Here is an 18457-nt window from a genome sequence, read left to right on the forward strand (position 1 = left end):
CTGGGAGGGATTGGGGGCAGGACAGAGGATGAGATGGCTGGATGGCATCACTGACTCGATGGACGTGAGTCTGAGTGAACTCCGGGAGTTGGTGATGGACAGGGAGGCCTGGAGCGCTGCGATTCATGGGGTCACAAAGAGTCGGACACGACTGAGCGACTGATCTGATCTGATACTGTATTGGTGTTTTTCTTTCTGGCTTACTTCACTCTGTATAATAGGCTCAAGTTTTTTTAAAAAAAGGCCATGATACTGTATTCCCTTGTGGTGGTGGGAGGTATAAAATTATCCAGGAATGGCACATTAGACAACAAAAAACAAGAAACAATTGTTCCTGGATCTGAATAAGAAGAGGTGATGCCTGAAAACTACAAAAAAATCTTAACATGCACAGGCTGGACAGTTTAAAAAAAATAAAAATAATAAAAATAAAAACAGAATTTAAATCAGCGTGCTAGCAAAGACTAGGGAGCACACAAAATTAATTAGCAACCAAGACTAAAAATTATTGCCTCCAAAGGCAGTCAGGGACATGTCCTGTATACCATATGTAGAGAGACACTCAATCCATAGTCTCAGGAATTAAATTATTTCCTCAGTTCATAAGAATTGAGCAAGAAATTAAAAGAGTTCGTGTTGGAGTAAAAAGCTTTCTAACCAGGTTTGTTCTCTGGAGTTAAAGGACTGTTAATTTTAAAATATGTGTCCTTAAGAACAGCATTTGATCTGGTGACAAGTAAACCAAGAATTTTCAATAAAATGGAAAAAGTTAAAATCTGGAATTGATAAAAAATTGTCATGAAAAAGAAAATGTTTCAGTTGTGTGATAGCAGCTTGGTGCCAGGTCTGAGAGATACTGGGAGGATGCAAAGATTTTCAAAGCAGAGGCACATGGTAGAGAATTGTCCTGTACACCATTCAGGTGTGGTATGGTCCTCGTCTTTTTTTTTTTTTTTTTTTTCTTTTTTTTTTTAATTTTTATTTTATTTATTTTTTTAATTTTATTTTATTTTTAAACTTTACATAACTGTATTAGTTTTGCCAAATATCAAAATGAATCCGCCACAGGTATACATGTGTTCCCCATCCTCTTTTAGGAATCCGTAGTTAAGAGCAATGGCAACCCACTCCAGTACTCTTGCCTGGAAAATCCCACAGCGGAGGAGCCTGGTAGGCTGCAGTCCATGGGGTTGCTAAGAGTCCGACACGACTGAGCAACTTCACTTTCACTTTTCACTTTCATGCATTGGAGAAGGAAATGGCAACCCACTCCAGTATTCTTGCCTGGAGAATGCCAGGGACAGGGAAGCCTGGTGGGCTACCATCTATGGGGTCCCACAGAGTTGGACACGACTGAAGTGACTTAGCAGCAGCAGCAGTTAAGAGCTACTAGAGTGTCAGTTTTCTTCTAGCTTCAGTTGGAAGGGAGTGAGGGAGACAAGGAAAGTTCTCCCTGTTTTTCCTAGTCATGGTTGTAGCCTCTGGACACGCTGTGGATGACCTGGGGTGTGCTCATTCATAGATGACCTCACATTGCTCTCAAACAGCACCTATGCTGTCAATCAGTACGATAATTTTCAAAGAGATGAGTCTGCTCTTAACTTGACAGCCCTATCTCCTGTCCATGGAACCCCAAAGGCAACAAAACTTTCAAAGGCTGGGGTGGAGAAACAAAAGTTGTAAGATAGGAGAAATTAAAGCTGGAAACAAATTCCAGGAAGTTCCACAGGACTGAACTGAAGTGTCATCATCAGGTAGGAGCAGAAACCTGAATATGATTTTCACAGGAAAGAAAATCATATCTTACCCTTGAGCTTGACTGGAATGTGAGAATGAAGAATGCATGGCGGGAAGCCCTAAAATATCCTTTTCCTCTCTGGTCCTCAGCAAATGAGCCACAACTTCAGTCCCAGAGACCACAGCTTGAAAAGCTCCACTTCAAGATGAGAAGGAATGAGAATTACAGAAACTCAGAGTTCATTGATTATAAACCATTCACAGCCTTATTAGAAACGAAATGCCCTGTTTCATAAAATTAACCCCAGTTACCATGTATAATATGTATGGATTATTAGTTTCCAAAGATATGTATGCAAAACATTACATTCATCTCATTATATGGAATAAACTTATTTGTCCCTTAGTGGTGTAGGAGGCCATGGAAGATCTCATTCTGCTTCAAGCACAACATTATTTAACACCATTTATCACTCAGCTAAACATGTGTGAAATTGCTAGTTAACACAATTCCTTTCTATGGTCTGCCAGATTACAAACCAGCTCTCACTGTTTGCAATATGTGTCCTCTCTATAAATTAATATAACTGGAGTCAGAACCACAGCTAATACTGACATTGCTATACGATTAGGCGAAGGTCCGTTACGTGTTCTGAAATTCCAGATTTCAGCCTTGCGGAGATAACATTCACAGGGACTAGGTCCACATTCCCTCCCTTGCTTGCTCTGTCTTCCCCTTCCTTTTCTCCAGGAACCCTTTGAGGACTTTCTCATTTTGCCCTTTTTTCACTTGGTCTGCTTTCCGTTTTCTGCCTTTCCTATGTCCCTCTGGATTGCAGGATATCTTCTCCAAATTTGAATGTAAAAATCAGTTCAGAGAGCGTCTCGATAGAATTTGATAGCACTACTACGGGAAAGACTTGGAGGGGGGTGGGGAATGATTTAATGCGTTGCAGAAGAATCATCCTTTTCTGCAAGCAGAAAGCATAACCCATTAGCATTCCAAACAGGCTGTTCAAAGCTTTCAAATGACGAGGCTGAGCTAGTCTTGCTCTCTCCCCAGGCACACACATCCCAGGGGTGCCTCCGACCTGGAGCCTCCACACGCACGGCTGGCACAGCATCTGGGATTTTATCACCACTGCAGAGAGTCTGGACGGACCCACTGCTGCTTACTCCAAATATTTTTCGTGACTGAATGACTTGATATGCATTAACTCACATGATATTCTTTGTAGTTGATTTTTGCAGATATCTGCTCTTTTGACACATTTGTATTACAAAGAGGAACATATGGCCCCCAAAAAACTCTTTCTATATGTATAGGTTCCAGAGTTTGCAGATCTTTTTGTTTCTAATTTGGCTTTTTAAAAAAACTTCTTTTTTTTTACACTTTAAAAGTGGTTTTTCTACAAGGAACCCATGTAGTCATACTTAAAATTCCTTAAGGTCAATGGAGTTTGAGTGTGTTCATTTTACTTAGGAGATAGATAAATAATGTTAATTAGAAGGCTACAACAAGCAAGAAATACAAAGACTGGATTCCCATGAAACAACAATGTAGTGGGTTACCAGACCCATTTTGCCCCTTATCTGGCATTTCTCCTAGCCCCTGCCCACCCAAACCCCACCTTCACCATCACCTCTAGGATCATCACCACTGAGACTCAGAGGCCATACTCCTTTGACAGCTGGAATGCACAGAGAAACATGGGTGTTGTGGAACTAATGGGAATAAAAAATAGTCCTGCCAAATTAAAAACAGAAAAGTGGATAGATCTGTTGTGTTATGTCTCTGTTGAAGAATCCTGGCTCAGCTGGGGAAGAAAACTGTGAGAGATGATACATGTCTATGTTTTAAGTGCTGAAATGAGTACCCTATGATCTAAGGACAGAGATTTTCAGCTATGAAAATTATAGTTATTTGTAGCTACTTATCACAAGATTACTTTATGATGATAAGAGCAAAAACAATTGAAACAAATTTCACTTCATGGTTTACTTCTGTAATACAAAAATAATTATAATAATAGCTCAGTAAACACCTCCGTTGGTGGGATGGGGCGGGAGGTGGGAAAGGTGTTCAAGTGGAAGGTGATATGGGTAAACTTATGACTGATTCATGTTGGTGTGTTTGGTAGAAACCAACACAATACTGTAAAGCAATTATCCTTCAATTAAAAATAAATAAAATTTAAAAATAATTATAATGTTATATTTCATAAGAAAATTTCAAAACAAAATTGTTAAGTACATGACTTCAAGGTCATTCTGCCCTGCTTTCAATGCTGGTTCTGTCACTTGTGAGCTCCTGACTTTGGTTTAGGAACTTGTTCTCTCTAAGCTTCAGTCATTGCATTTACCTAATATTCAATAGATGTTAGCTATTCTTATTATTTCGAGTCATTTTTGTGTTAGTAATAAAAGCATTTTTACTGTTTTAGTCAAAGCAAGCAATATTAGCTGGTATAACAAACAACTCCAAAACTTCAGTGAACTTAATTCAACAAAAGTATTTTCTGTCCATGTTACAGGATGAGATTAAGGGTAGTACTTTTTTCCCCTTTCAAATCATTTTAATAACCTGGCAGTGATTCAAAGTATGAAAATAAGATTTAAATTCCTCCTGCTTAAAGGGATACAACCATGATTGCCTCATAACACTCATGATCAAGGGCAATGATGAGACCAGAAAGGGTCATAGGAAGGCTTCAGGCTCGCAGATTGAAAAGCCTGGTTTCAGAAAATCTCTTGAGGGCTAGCAGGCAACAGGAGATATGAAATTTTATGAGATTCTCAGAAGACAGGGCATGGTTGCTGGGTAATGAGCACATTGAAGCATTCCTAGATTTCACATAGGAGTACTTGTCATCCAGGCGGGGGTGAGCAGGATGAGTGGAGCAGGTCTGTTGTCCCATAGGGTCAAGATTATTCAGGTGTAAACCCAGTCGTCCTGCTTGTTGAAGTCGCCCTGGAGAAACCTGACCACACCAAAGTCAGAGGGTCCGATTCCATCCACAGCTGTCTCTAACTAAGGGTGGTTCTGCTCATCAACGTGGGGCTCAGACTCCTCCCATCTTGTAGCCTCTCCATAGTCTGTGGCCTTGGAGTCCATCACTAGATCTTCTCCATCCAGTCTATAGAAAGGGAACTCAAGAGACAGCAGTAGTAGCCTGCATAGATTTCACCACTTTTTCTCATCTAGCATTTAATCATATGGCTCCACCTTGATGTGAAGAGAATGGAAGATGCAATCTAGCATCGTGCCCAGAAGAGAGGAGGGCAAGGTTCTGCAGCAAGAAGACATCCTTATTCTTACTAGTCATCCTTGACACACAGGGCATTCACTGGAGGGCTACTTGAGATGGAAAGATGAAAAGAGAATGGTGTAATTATGATGTGACATTTTGTGAGCACTAAATGACTTAACCCACAGTAGGGCCAAAGGCTCAACAATTGTTAGCTATTTTGTTAACTGCTGTATGCGAATTTACAAATCTTAGGCACATTACACACCAAATACCCTGTGTGAGACTGTACAACCTCCTTCCCACAGACCTTTCAAAACCTATGATATATTTGGTACTCTACTTGACTAAGACAGGAACAGAATATCCTTGGCAATAAGAGGATAAAACCAAGGCCCTAAATCAACATTAAGTTTCGTATTTTCTAATAGTCCTGCTACTTACATCTCAGTCTTCATCTCAGCTTCTCTTAGTTGTTTTTCTGAGAGTTCTGAGAGTGGAAAAGAGTAACGGTGTAACCTGGTGACACTATTATACGATCGTTCAAGAATATGAACTTACAGTTTCTCTATCTCATAGCTCTCATGTAAAAATGAGCTAGAATTACACTTTCTTTTGCAGAAGATCTTTAAAACCAATGAAATTGAGACTATCATTTCAAGGAGTACTATAACAACTAATCTTCGCAAAACAGAGACCTGTTAAATAAAAAGAAAATAATTATGTGATTCAAATCTAAAGATGACTTGTATCTGTCAGGCCAGTGAAATACACCAAAATATTATTTCTTCCATGATGATACTCTATACGAATTAACTCATAAATGTGTCAAGAATATGTTTATTTTATTGAAGTTATAGTTATCAATGGGGAAGAAAATCTCCTCAAAAAGCACGAGTTGGTTTTTTTAAAACTCTTGCCATTTGAGTCTAGGAGAATTTGTTTCAGTTACTTTCCAGCAAGAAGAATTGCTAAGTCACTTCAGTCGTGTCCGACTCTGTGTGACCCCATAGACGGCAGCCCACCAGGCTCCCCCGTCCCTGGGATTCTCCAGGCAAGAACACTGGAGTGGGTTGCCACTTCCTTCTCCAATGCATGAAAGTAAAAAGTGAAAGTGAAGTTGCTCAGTCATGTCCGACCCTCAGCAACCCCATGGATTGCAGCCTTCTAGGCTCCTCCATCCATGGGATTTTCCAGGCAAGAGTACTGGAGTGGGGTGCCATTGCCTTCTCCAGCAAGAAGAATAAGCTACCAATATAATGTTGACAAAACAGAATCACAAAACAAAACAGAATGATCTTCCTAATACCTTGTGATGCAACAATACCAACTAACATACATATTCAGAATATTTACCAGATGGTGGTCTAGATACTTTGAGGTAGGTTATATTACTAACCTCATTTTACAGATGGAAAAATGGAGATCTGGAGAAGTAACTTACCTAAGGTCATGGTGCTAGTTTGGGGCAAAGCTAGAATTTGAATAGAGAATCTGGCTCCAGAGTCCAAGTTCTTAACCAGAACCAGTCCTTAACAACTAGGGGGTGACAAACTCTCTGAAATTGATACTTGATGCAGTATGTTAAATATTTCTCATGCCATTTCTGGGTAGAAAAATAACCACTTGGTATTCCAAGCCAAAAGTTGATCCCTAGGGCTGAATATAGGGGGTAAAGTGATGAAACTAAGAAAAGTGTTCACTACTTTCCTCCTGTCCCCTCTCTTCACCAAAAATATCTCCCTCTGAACGTGGCTGTGTGCTGCAAGCATCAGACTGATTCTGGGCAGTATGGAAATTCAATGAGGACAAAGAGAAACCAAGAACTCCATGGTGTAATCTCCCAACGGGGATGAGGCTGCCTAAGATGACAGTGCCATAGGCTCTTCAGAAGTTCATGTTCACGTGCATTTGAAGAACGAATTTTCTAGCCCAGATCTGTGGTCCCAATTCCAATTGAGGAGGTGGTTTTGGTGTGAAGTCACATAGCCAGGGCCCAGGAACAAGAGTCCCTCATAGCCAGCTTCCTGGAGAGAGCTGGGGGCTACTCCATGGAGATGCTGTCCCTCCCGCCCCTCAAGCTTACAGGCAAGCCACAGAAAGGATGTACTTTCTCCAGCTTTTACAATATGGTATAAAGGATAATGGATGGATGGCAAAAGAAGTTATTCAAATGTTCTTGGTCCTTTTTGCTTTTTTCAGTTGGTGTTTGCCATGCAAAGGGTGAATGCCTGTTGAGTTTTTTTTTTTTTTTTTTTTGGTACATTGAAGGGTATTAACGTTTTATGGAGAGGAGATGGATTGGTCTTTTTGAAGTGCTTGGTTTGCTATTACTGCTCAAAGGATGAAATCAGTTCCGCATTAAGCCAAGGCTCTCATAGTAGCCTGGGAGGCCAAAGGCTTGTCATGTCTCCACTTTCTGAACTCAAGGCACACAGCTCAGAGAAAGTCATGGGATAGCTGAGATCTGCTTAGAGCCACTTGCAAATTAGTAGCTGTAATTGGATCAAAACCACCCAGCTGTTGGTTGCTAAATGGGTGCCGCACGGAGTAGCCTCTCTTGTCCACGGTGGGAAAGACGCCTCAGTCAGACTGCAGATTAGACAAGAGTGAGGAGCCTTCTCAGGCCTCGGAGAGTCTGCCATTTTTACACAAACTTTCCAAATTACTATGCAATTAAAACACTAGGGACTCATTTCAGAGTGAATAAAGAATGTATCATTCAGAGTGAATGAAGACCAAGCCATCTTCCCTTGGTCTTCCTCTTAGTCATGCCCAAAAGCTGAGCAGAGTAAACTCCACGAGGAGACACAAACCTTTCCTGTTCTCTCTCCTACCTCCCCTCTGCCCCTCAAACTCTGGCTGCCCAATGTTCTCATCACAGCAGTTGCACAGCTAAGATTTGCTCCCAGGTTGACAGCACTCTAGGATTTCCCAATGCACTCAAGGGGCCAAGGCCCACTGCTCTGATATACATCTGCAGCTTTACCCTTAACCAAATTATGACATTTTATCTCTTACAAAATGAAAGTTTGTAAGGTCTGATTGTGACCCAAGTGACCTAGAGTAAATCATGGAGAAATCTCGGGGCCTCAGGTTCCTCACCTGTCAAATGAGGATATTAAGGTTTGGGGGGAAGAGCAAACATGCAAGTCCCTTGATGAGGTTCCAACGTAGGGCAGGCCCTCTGCCCTTTGTCTATCCCCTCATGATTAATGCCCTGAGCACCATGGAGTTCTTCCTACATGCTGGGAAAGTTATCCAATGAGTAATATTTAGGACTTCCTGGTGGTCTAGTGGTTAGGAATCCACCTGCCAATGCAGGGGACACTGATTTGATCCCTTGTTCAAGAAGATTCCACATGCGATGGGGCAGCTAAGCCCAAGCACCACAACTACTGAAGCCTGCGCACCTAGCGCCTGTGCTCTGCAACAAGAGAATCGACCACAATGGACTGCACCTAGAGAGGAGCCCCGGCTCACTGCAACTAGAGAAAAGCCTGCACAGCAACGAAGACCTAGTGCAGCCAAAAATAAACACATTTTTTAAAGTACAGTAAAAAAATAAAAAGAATTTTTAAAAAGAAATATTTAGAGTCATTAAGGACACACATATTTATATGAGCATAAATGTTCAATTGCTCAGTTACATTTCTTCAATCTCATCATTTCAGCAATAGAAGAATAAATAACATGAAGATGGAAAATGGGTTGAAGATATATGACCCCAAACTTCACACCCTCAAAAGGTTTTATTCATCAATAACTTCTTGACCAGAGAAGAAAATTACTTTATAATATTGAAGAGAGAAGAGGAGGAAATAAGGATAAATAGTCCACTGCTGTTTCTCTGCCTTCCCTTCAGGATGGCTCCCTGTGCAGCACTGGTTGGGGGCTACCCCTGGAACTCAAATCACTGTATCAGTAGGGTAAGAAAACAGCAAATTTCTGTTTCTACTCTAGACATCAGAACAGCATATTTTACCGTGGGCTACAGATGCTAAATTATTTGAATCTTCGTTCAGATGTTCCTAATTTACATTGTCTGTGGCAAATAAAAAGATAAGTACAATCCATATTGCAAATGCATCATACCATGATAAATCTGTAGCCTTCTTTCTCTGGGTCTTCTCCACCTCGTGGAATTTATATTGAAGTCATAATAATGTCAGACCTACACTATGAATATCTTCCTGCTAATTATGCCTGGTTTTTAAAACAGTGCCCGTTTATGAAGACAGTATTATGGTATTCTTGATTATACCCTAAATAATTCTGTTAACATAAAACATGCTGAATAATATTGGAATTCCACTAAAGAACTGCAATAAAAATAAAACTATCACATACATTCCAACAGTTTTTTTTTCTTTTTGTAAAGAATGCTTTTGATGAGATGCAACATCCTTTGAAAAAAAAATCCCAGAACAAAAAAAAATTCATAAATATTAATTCTGACTTCAGTTTAATCCTTAGAAACAAAAGTTACAGAATTTAGCTCAAAGAACAATATCAAAACAATAGTGATTATAAAAATCATAGCACTTATTATAACAAATAATATTTGAATTCTGAGCTAGTTATATCCTAAGTATGATGCTCCTGTGCTTTAAAAACATTACTTTTTTAATCCTTTCATCAACCTTTTAAAAAGTAGGTTTTATCCCCCATTTTATGGTCAAAGATATTGAGACTTAGATCAAGTTCTTTGCTCAAGGTCATATTGCTGGTGAGACAGAATGCAGAATAGCAAGACTTTGGCTTTGAGTTCACATTTAAAATGCTTGGTTTTATGAGTTCTTAAAATGCTTGCTTTTATGAGTTTTCTGCCAAAAATGGCAGAAAATTTCTCCAGTTAGGCTTAACCTATCTCATCAACTCTTTTTTTTTTTCCCAAAAAGGACCTAGTAGATGACTCTTGTACAGTTTCGGTAGCTATCATAACCATGTAAAGAAAATATCCAACAATCAGACTCTGATTCCAGGTCAAATGTGTTAGAACACAGGACATAGTTGGACCACCTGCAACCTCTGTGACTGGTTTTCTTCCTAATGCTCCCCAATCACCCAGCCCTGCCTGCTTCAATCCCAGCCACTGTGTTCACAGCTTGCCAACTAGAAGAATTTCTCAGGACAGTGGCGGCAACAAGATCCCCGTCTTAAACAGGTCCTGACAACACCAGAGCAGTAGATGCAGCTGTGTGACCTTCCCAACTGTTCTTCTGACTTTTTAAAGCCTTGATTCAGATTCCAAAGCTTAATTTACATCCAGTTTGGCCATGTTTATGGTTCTGGAGTCCATGTCCAGCTCTGCAGCTGTGTGACAGAGTCCAGATATGTGGTAAGGATTGTTATTCCCGTATCTGATGGTCACCTGTACCTTTGACACCCACTTGAGTCTGGGACAGTCCCATGGGTTGATGGGAAAGTGAAAAGCTGGGTTCAGAGTGCTTGAAGTGTTCGATTTCATTTCATTGAGCAATCCTAAACTTAGTGAATAAGATTAATAATTAAGATACACCACATGTGCTAAAGGCACTAAAATGATTTACTCACTTTGATGCACAAAAAAAGACAAACTTCCCTATAATTTAAATTTTGAAATATAATGCTAAATTAAAGAAACCTAAAAGGGTAATCGGAGAAGGCGATGGCACCCCATTCCAGTACTCTTGCCTGAAGAATCCCATGGATGGAGGAGCCTGGAGGGCTGCAGTCCATGGGGTTGCTAAGAGTCGGACACGACTGAGCAACTTCACTTTCACTTTTCACTTTCATGCATTGGAGAAGGCAATGGCAACCCACTCCAGTGTTCTTGCCTGGAGAATCCCAGGGACGGGGGATCCTGCTGGGCTGCCGTCTATGGGGTCGCACAGAGTCAGACATGACTGAAGTGACTCAGCAGCAGCAGCAGCAAAAGGGTAATAGCTTCATTAAACTGCATTTCTCCCCACAACATCATCTCAAATCTTAGAGTAATTAAGTGATCTGGCAACTTCTATATAAAGTAATTTGAACTGTGTGAGTAGCCTCTATGTTACCCTATATCCCAGGGCACCACACACACACACACACACACACACACAAATCTCAATAAAAATGAAATGACTCCTTGGAGAAAAAATGAACACTTTAGCAGAGATCAGTGCAAATGAATATTTTCTGATCAATTATAGTTTATTAAATAGGATTTGGTCTGAAATAAATAGCTCAAGCTTTGGGGTGCACTAATTTTTTTAATATTTAAAAGATTTATATTCTTTGCATCCTTCACAAAATCTTCTTTCCAGGGCATAAATGAAAAGAAAAATCCAGTTCAATTCATTTCTTCCAATATAGCACACTAGGACTTACTCATTTAGACTCCAGACAATGTCCCCTCCAGTCTCCTTGTCCCCTGAGCCTGAATAGAGGGAGACTCTCTCAATGTATGCTCAGCCACCAGCTACCACAAGTCACTTAAGTAAACACAGAGGCACCTCGGTGAAAGCAATTGCATGGTCTGAATACCATCAACTGATACTTCTATTCAGTGACCCTCTCAGGTCTCAGAAACGGTCTTTTCAAATTCCGGGTCTTGAGGTATTGATTTCAATCAGCAGCTTTTCCTAAGAGCATCATTTCAAAAATAGCCCTGTCACAATTGCTACCATCTCATCTTAGTTTCATCTGGGCTTTGTATTCCAATTTGAAACCATTCAGCAAAATGACACGAGAGGGTTTTACCGAGGCATTGATTCAACTTCATGCATAGGTGATAGAATTTATTCTCCTGTATATGACAAAACATTGATATTTCAGTTTGGTGGAGGGAGGTTCGGGTTTATACAGTCTAGTTACTCTTTTTTCTCTTTCTGAAGAAATAAAAACCTCAAAAGAGGCCAATCTCATCACAAAATTCTCATGCTTACTGCTAAACTGGTGACTTAAATCAGCATCAATTTTATTCTTTCAGGTTCTAATGTGGACAGACAAAAATCGTTAAAGATATGTGGCAGGTATGCACACGCGATTAAAATTGAAAACATGAAATAATAAACTATAATTTCAACATAAATTTTTTACTAATTGGCCTCTGGCATCTATATGATATTAAGTTTTTCTCGAGCTGTAATTATGAACCACCTAAATAGTGTTTATTTGCTGACAGTGAAAAGAAGGTGGACACCAATCCGCTCATTTTGTGGTGAGAATGTAGAAGTTCAGTCACCGATAATTTTATCTGTTAAAAAATTTTTGGTTGCCTGGGTAACTGTCCCATGACAGATAAATTCAGCTTGTTTTTCTATATCAAGGGGAAAACAAAGGGAGAAAACCTTAATTACTTTCTATGCTCTAAACACTGTAATATATGCTTTACATATATTCCTTCATTTAGTCTTTATATAGACCCCTTAAGGAAATAATACTATATTTCACAAATGGCAAAACAGACTGATATTAAATGACCTGTCCACATCATTAATAAGCAGCAGAACTTGGATTTGAATACAGGTATTCAGAACACAAATATTGGCATTGTTTTAGTATCTAGTATGTAACTAGGTGTTACGTGAGGTGAGGGACATTTATAGTTGAACAATATATGCTTGCTGTCCTCAACAAGCCCATATTCAAATAGGGGCAAATAGAATGACTACAATTGAAAAAATAGAGAAAGGTCTGAGGTTAACATTAGCACACTGAATACAGACGTATATTAAAAGAATAATCTGATGGAGTTGGTTTTGGCCAGGAATGCAAAGATGTTTCCACATTAGGAAAGAATCCTTCAGATTAGGAAATTAGGAAAGAAATGTACTATCATCTTGAGTGCCAAAATGGCATTTGATGAAATTAAATGTCTATTATTGATGTTTAAAACTTATTAATACAGAAATTTTAAAAAAGAATTGCAAATATTAGAAAATAAATATTATTATTTACTCAGAAAATCCAAAGGGATCAACTGAACACTATTAGACATGGGTAAACACTAAAAGATCATTGGTATGAGATATATATATATATATAAATTAGCACTTTCATATACACTACCAATGGGAGAAGTCAATGGCACCCCACTCCAGTACTCTTGCCTGGAAAATCCCATGGATGGAGGAGCCTGGTAGGCTGCAGTCCAGGGGGTTGCTAAAAGTCGGACATGACTGAGAGACTTTACTTTCACCTTTTACTTTCATGCATTGGAGAAGGCAATGGCAACCCACTCCAGTGTTCTTGCCTGGAGAATCCCAGGGATGGGGGAGCCTGGTGGGCTACCGTCCATGGGGTCGCACAGAGTCGGACACGACTGAAGCGACTTAGCAGCAGCAGCAGCATACACTACCAATTCAAAATTAGGAAAAAAGTTATACAGTAAGGTCCACGTATTAATAGCTCACAAAATTATTGAGAACCTGGGAATAAAGTCAAGAAATACACAAGACCACATGAAACAAGATAGGAAACTGTTAAAGGACAAGGATATAGTCTCATATACTATATGGGGGAGAGTTCACTTTTACACTGTCTTTGGAAGGCAACTGGATAGTCCTCAAAATTAAAGATACTCTTTGACCCAGCAATTTTACTTCTAGAAATCTATTCTACTGAAAGCCAGTCACAGATGCAAAAGGATCTTTTTGCAGGTATTTATTGTATGTTATATATATATATATATATAATGTAAAATAGTAAATAAAAATTAGAAAGAAGTAGATGTCTACCAAAAGGGGAATAGAAAAGTAAACCATGGCACATCCATACTATAATATATAGTATATCCATTAAAGAGAATTAAAGATATATAGAAACTGATGTAAAAGGTTGCCCATGATATATCATTAAATGAAAAAAAAGATAAAAAATTGTTTGCATTCTCATTACTAAATACATTTATGTATTGTGTCAATTTTTAACTCACCTATTGTTTTTGTAGTTATAAAGCACAACTAAAACTCACTGTACACTTGATAAACTTGATAACAGAAATATGGACCAAATAGAGTGAGAGCCCAGAAAGGAAGTGTAAAACATTTCCAGGGGGAGTAGTCAGGTTTCAGGCATCACTTGAGAATGCTGTGCCATGAAGGGTGAAGAGGGACTTTCTCAACAAGGGCTGTGGAGAATTTCAGAAGAGAACCTCCTGTGCCAAGATGTAGGAAAGTGAAAGCCATGATGTGTTCCAGGAAGACTGAAAAACCAGTGCAGTGGAAACCTAGGAGGTCTGGGAGAACAGATGGAAAAAAGAGCAAGGATGTAGTCTGGATCTCAGTTGTGAAGCACCTAATGTGACAGGCTCAGAGATTTACAGCTTCCTAGGTGGCTCAAATGGTAAAGAATCTGCTTGCAATGCAGGAGACCCAGATTCGATACCTGGATCGGGAAGATCCCCTGGAGAAGGAAATGGCAACCCACTCCAGTATTCTTGCCTGGAGAATTCCATCGACAAAGAAGCCTGGTAAAAGTCTACCAGAAGTCTGGTAGAGTCCATGGAGTCACAAAGAGTCTACCAGAAGCCTGGTAGAGTCCATGGAGTCACAAAGAGTTGGACACAACTGAGGGACTAATACCTGCACAGCGGCCAATAGGAACACAAAAGGCCTTTTGAAGTACATGAAAGGCATAAATTCTGGGGGAAGACCTTGTCCAGAGTAGAGGAAATGTATAGAAGGAAGGAGGAAAGTTTGAGGGGAAGGAGAGGAATTTGGAAAAGAAAGGAAGGAAGTCGAATTTGTGGTAGTATCTCACACAGTGACAAGCTAAGATTTGGGAAAAGTATTTAAAAAGTGAATCTGTGTCATGTAACAAACTTAGAGATCTGGAATATGCATCAGTAGTGTAGAAAGAGGACTGGGAAAATTAGGAGGCAGGGTGGGTTTGAGAGGCAAGCAGAGGTGGGAGATGCAGCGCTCATACTGACAGAAGTCAGGAACTGCCCCCAAAGTGTCACATACCTGTCGTCTCCTTCAGTATACAAGTCACAGGGGAACATCACTTACACACATGAGACCTCAGGTCTCAAAATCAGAAGATTGCAAGCAAGTTGCAACCCTTCCCCCATAAAGAGAACATGAAGCAATCACAATGTTTAGAGAATTCAGAATCCACAAGCCACAGGACCTTAAGTAACACTGACTGTAGAGCAAGGCGAAATAACCTGAAATAACAGCACCATCTTTGGTGAGGGAGCACGCAGTCGAGCATGTACCTATTGTGTTTCTGTCATGTGCGGGCACTGTGCTGGGGGCTGGGGCTGCAGGGAACAGAAGGGTTGGGCACGGTCCCTGAGATGAGGGCATTTCCTGCTAATGGAAGAGCCCAGACGAGCACATTAGAGAACATCAGCTGCCAAGCTGGTGAGAACGTCAACCCTGGGGAGTTCAGGAAAAAAAAAAGTGGGTCAGTGAGGGGAGGTCAGGAGAGGTGGGCATCCGAGGAGGGGCAGCACGGGGGGACGTGGAGTGGAAGGGCATCCGGGTTCTCCCTCCCCTCTCCCACCCCCACCGTGGATCTCTTGACTCTGGGGCCACGGGTATTTTGTCTGTATTCCCAGTAGTGAGCTACATGTTATCCCTGGAGCCACTTGGTACCTGTTAGTTGAATGCTCACAGGATGACAAATGAGGGGAATGTGGAAAACTGCATAATCATATTTTCAGAGGCTCAGATGCTGAATGCCAACCTCTATCATGCACTTGCTGTCCACAGAGGGCATTGTCTCATTGAATATCCACCACAGCTTTTGGAGATACAGAGCCCAGAATCCTCATTTAACACAGGAAGGCACCTGGTTCATGAGATGAGCAGGCAAAGACCCATCTATTTTGAGATGTTGGGGAGAGATACTAAGATGTTTCAGGAAATCAAGAACTACAGAACACCTAGTCTGCACCTCAGAGTGGAATTTCAATCATTCTCAGGATTTAAAGCAGCAGCTGTGAGGGCTAAGAGTTGTTGTTGTGTTGCTAAGTCATGTCTGACTCTTTGCAACCCCATGAACTGTAGCCTACCAGGCTCCCCTGCCCATGGGATTTCCCAGGTAAGAACACTGGAGTGGGTTGCCATTTCCTTCTCCAGGGAATCTTCCTGATCCAGGGATCAAACCCGAGTCTCCTGAATTAGCAGGTGCATTCTTTACCACTGAGCCACCAGGGAAGCCTTGAGTTAAGAATAACTGAGCAATAAACAGGCTTGATGAACTGAAGGCTGGCCTCATCTGGGAGACCCTGTATGTGTGTGTGTGTGTGTGTGTGTGTGTGTGTGTGTGCATGTGCACATGTGTGTGTAGGTATGTACCTAAATATGGCTCAAGCAAACACTAGCACACAATTAAACATCCTGGGGAGGCAACAGTAGGAGTCAGGAAAGAGAGGAAGACCATGAGGCAAGTCCATGAAGAGAGCCATGGAGGGACTGAAAGCTGCAACTGTCCAAAGAGGAGCTTCAGGACTTTAAGACATATGGACGATTTTTCAAGCCTGATCTCAATCTCTTGCATTTACAAAATTCACATACTGAATGGCAAGATAGTGAAAATTAGTTATTCAGTCATGTCCAAACCTGCGAACCCATGGACTGTAGACCGTCAGGCTCCTCTGTCCATGGAGTTCTCCAGGCAAGAATACTGGAGTGGGTTGCCATTTCCTTCTCCAAAGGATCTTCCTGACCCAGGGATCGAGCCTGGGTCTCCTGCATTGCAGGGAGATTCTTTACTGTCTGAGCCACCAAAATGCCATACACTGAATTGCAAGAAGTTACCATTAATTTTTGCAGGTGTGAGAGTTTTATATGTATACATATTTTTTAAGTCTTCACTTAGAGACAGTCACTGAAGTAAAATGAAATGATGTCTGCAGGATGAGGGGAGCTTGAGAAAAGAGTAAAAATTTGGAATAATACAACATGACAATCTCTGAAGAAAGAGTGCATGTGTGCTAAGTCGCTACAGTTGTGTTTGACTCTTTGTGACTCTATGGATTGTAGTCCACCAGGCTCCTCTATTCATGGGATTCTCCAGGCAAAAATACTTCAGTGGGCTGCCATTTCCTCCTCCAAGGGATCTTCCCAACTGGGGATTGAACCTGCATCTCCTGCGCTCCTCCATTGCAGGCAGATTCTTTACTGCTGAGCCACTAGGGAAGCCCCTAAAGAAGGAGACCTGGCCATAAATCAACCAAAGGGAATCTGAAAAAGTGATTGAAGCCTGTAACCATCTTATTTCATTTTGAGGACATGAAGTGGAGCAACAGCATAGTCTGTGAAAGAAAAATAAATTTCAAAAATAAAAATCTGTCTCTTACATAACAGGACACTTTCTACATATTTTAATTCATGCAGAAAAAACATCAGGACTAATTATATGGGGTATTAACAGATGTGAATATTAACAAGGTACACAGGTGAATGAGAGAAGAATTTAAGTAGTGTGAAGACTTGCTCGTTTTCCCACCACTTCTCTCACCCTGGGAGAAAAAATTTCTTAACTATTGATAACCTTTCATTTTGTAACAGAATTGTAAATGTTTTTTAATAGGGTGTCTCTGATCTTTTAAATGTAAAAATGGGTTTAGCATCACGCCATGAGCAGCCCCAGTATCTAGCCTAATTAATAGGGCATGTGACTAACACAAGGACTGAAGTTGAAATTAGAAATGTAGAAATTCACTGAATAATGAACTTCAATTATTTTCTGGATGATTATTCTCAATTCTCAACATTCAATCTCAATTCCCCATTCCTAAGTGAACTCTAGAGATCTTACCCATAAAGAGAGTCTTCAGGTTCAACTTAAAAAAAAAATACATATATACATAAAATACAAAGCTATCAGAAAATCCTCACCAGATACTGAGAATGATTTCCTTATGGCTTGGGAGATTCTGCCAAGATTCCCTTTAAGGTTTACTTAGATGGCACTCAAGGCAGATTCCCATATGGAATTACTCCCCACACAGGAGCCTGACCTGGGGGAAACTGAACAAAGCAGAGATTATTTACAAACTCCCAAAGCACAGGCTGTTTTACATTTCTCCCACCCTGGATCTAATTCCACTGGTAAATACAGCACATATTAAGTTATAAAGCATGATTATGAAAAGGCCAAGAAATGCTACAGAGGATCAACCTTCCTGACACTGTGAGGCTGAGGCCAGGGACCAGGGGTGGCTGGACAGGCTGCCAGGGTTGCTGGTACCCAGGAGTTATCACCATCACAGAGGGAACCAGAGACAGACTGATGCCAGCAAGCGTGCCATTGCTTAAGGACATCTTACAGGAATCATCTGTGTTCTGAGGGAGAGTCTTACTGTCAGAAAACTTTTGGGCAGTTTTCCCTCGTATGGGGAAAATACATAATGTGGGAGTTGCAATAGCCCTCTAAGCTTTCCCTGAAGAGTATCCTTGAAAGCAGGCCCTTAAATAATACAGATAATACTGATACACATAGGTTCTTGATGGAGTGGGTTTTTGGTTGGTCTTTATCCAAAGAGGAAG

The sequence above is a fragment of the Bubalus bubalis genome, chromosome 10, assembly GCF_019923935.1.
Source record: "Bubalus bubalis isolate 160015118507 breed Murrah chromosome 10, NDDB_SH_1, whole genome shotgun sequence".
Lineage (NCBI taxonomy): Eukaryota > Metazoa > Chordata > Mammalia > Artiodactyla > Bovidae > Bubalus > Bubalus bubalis.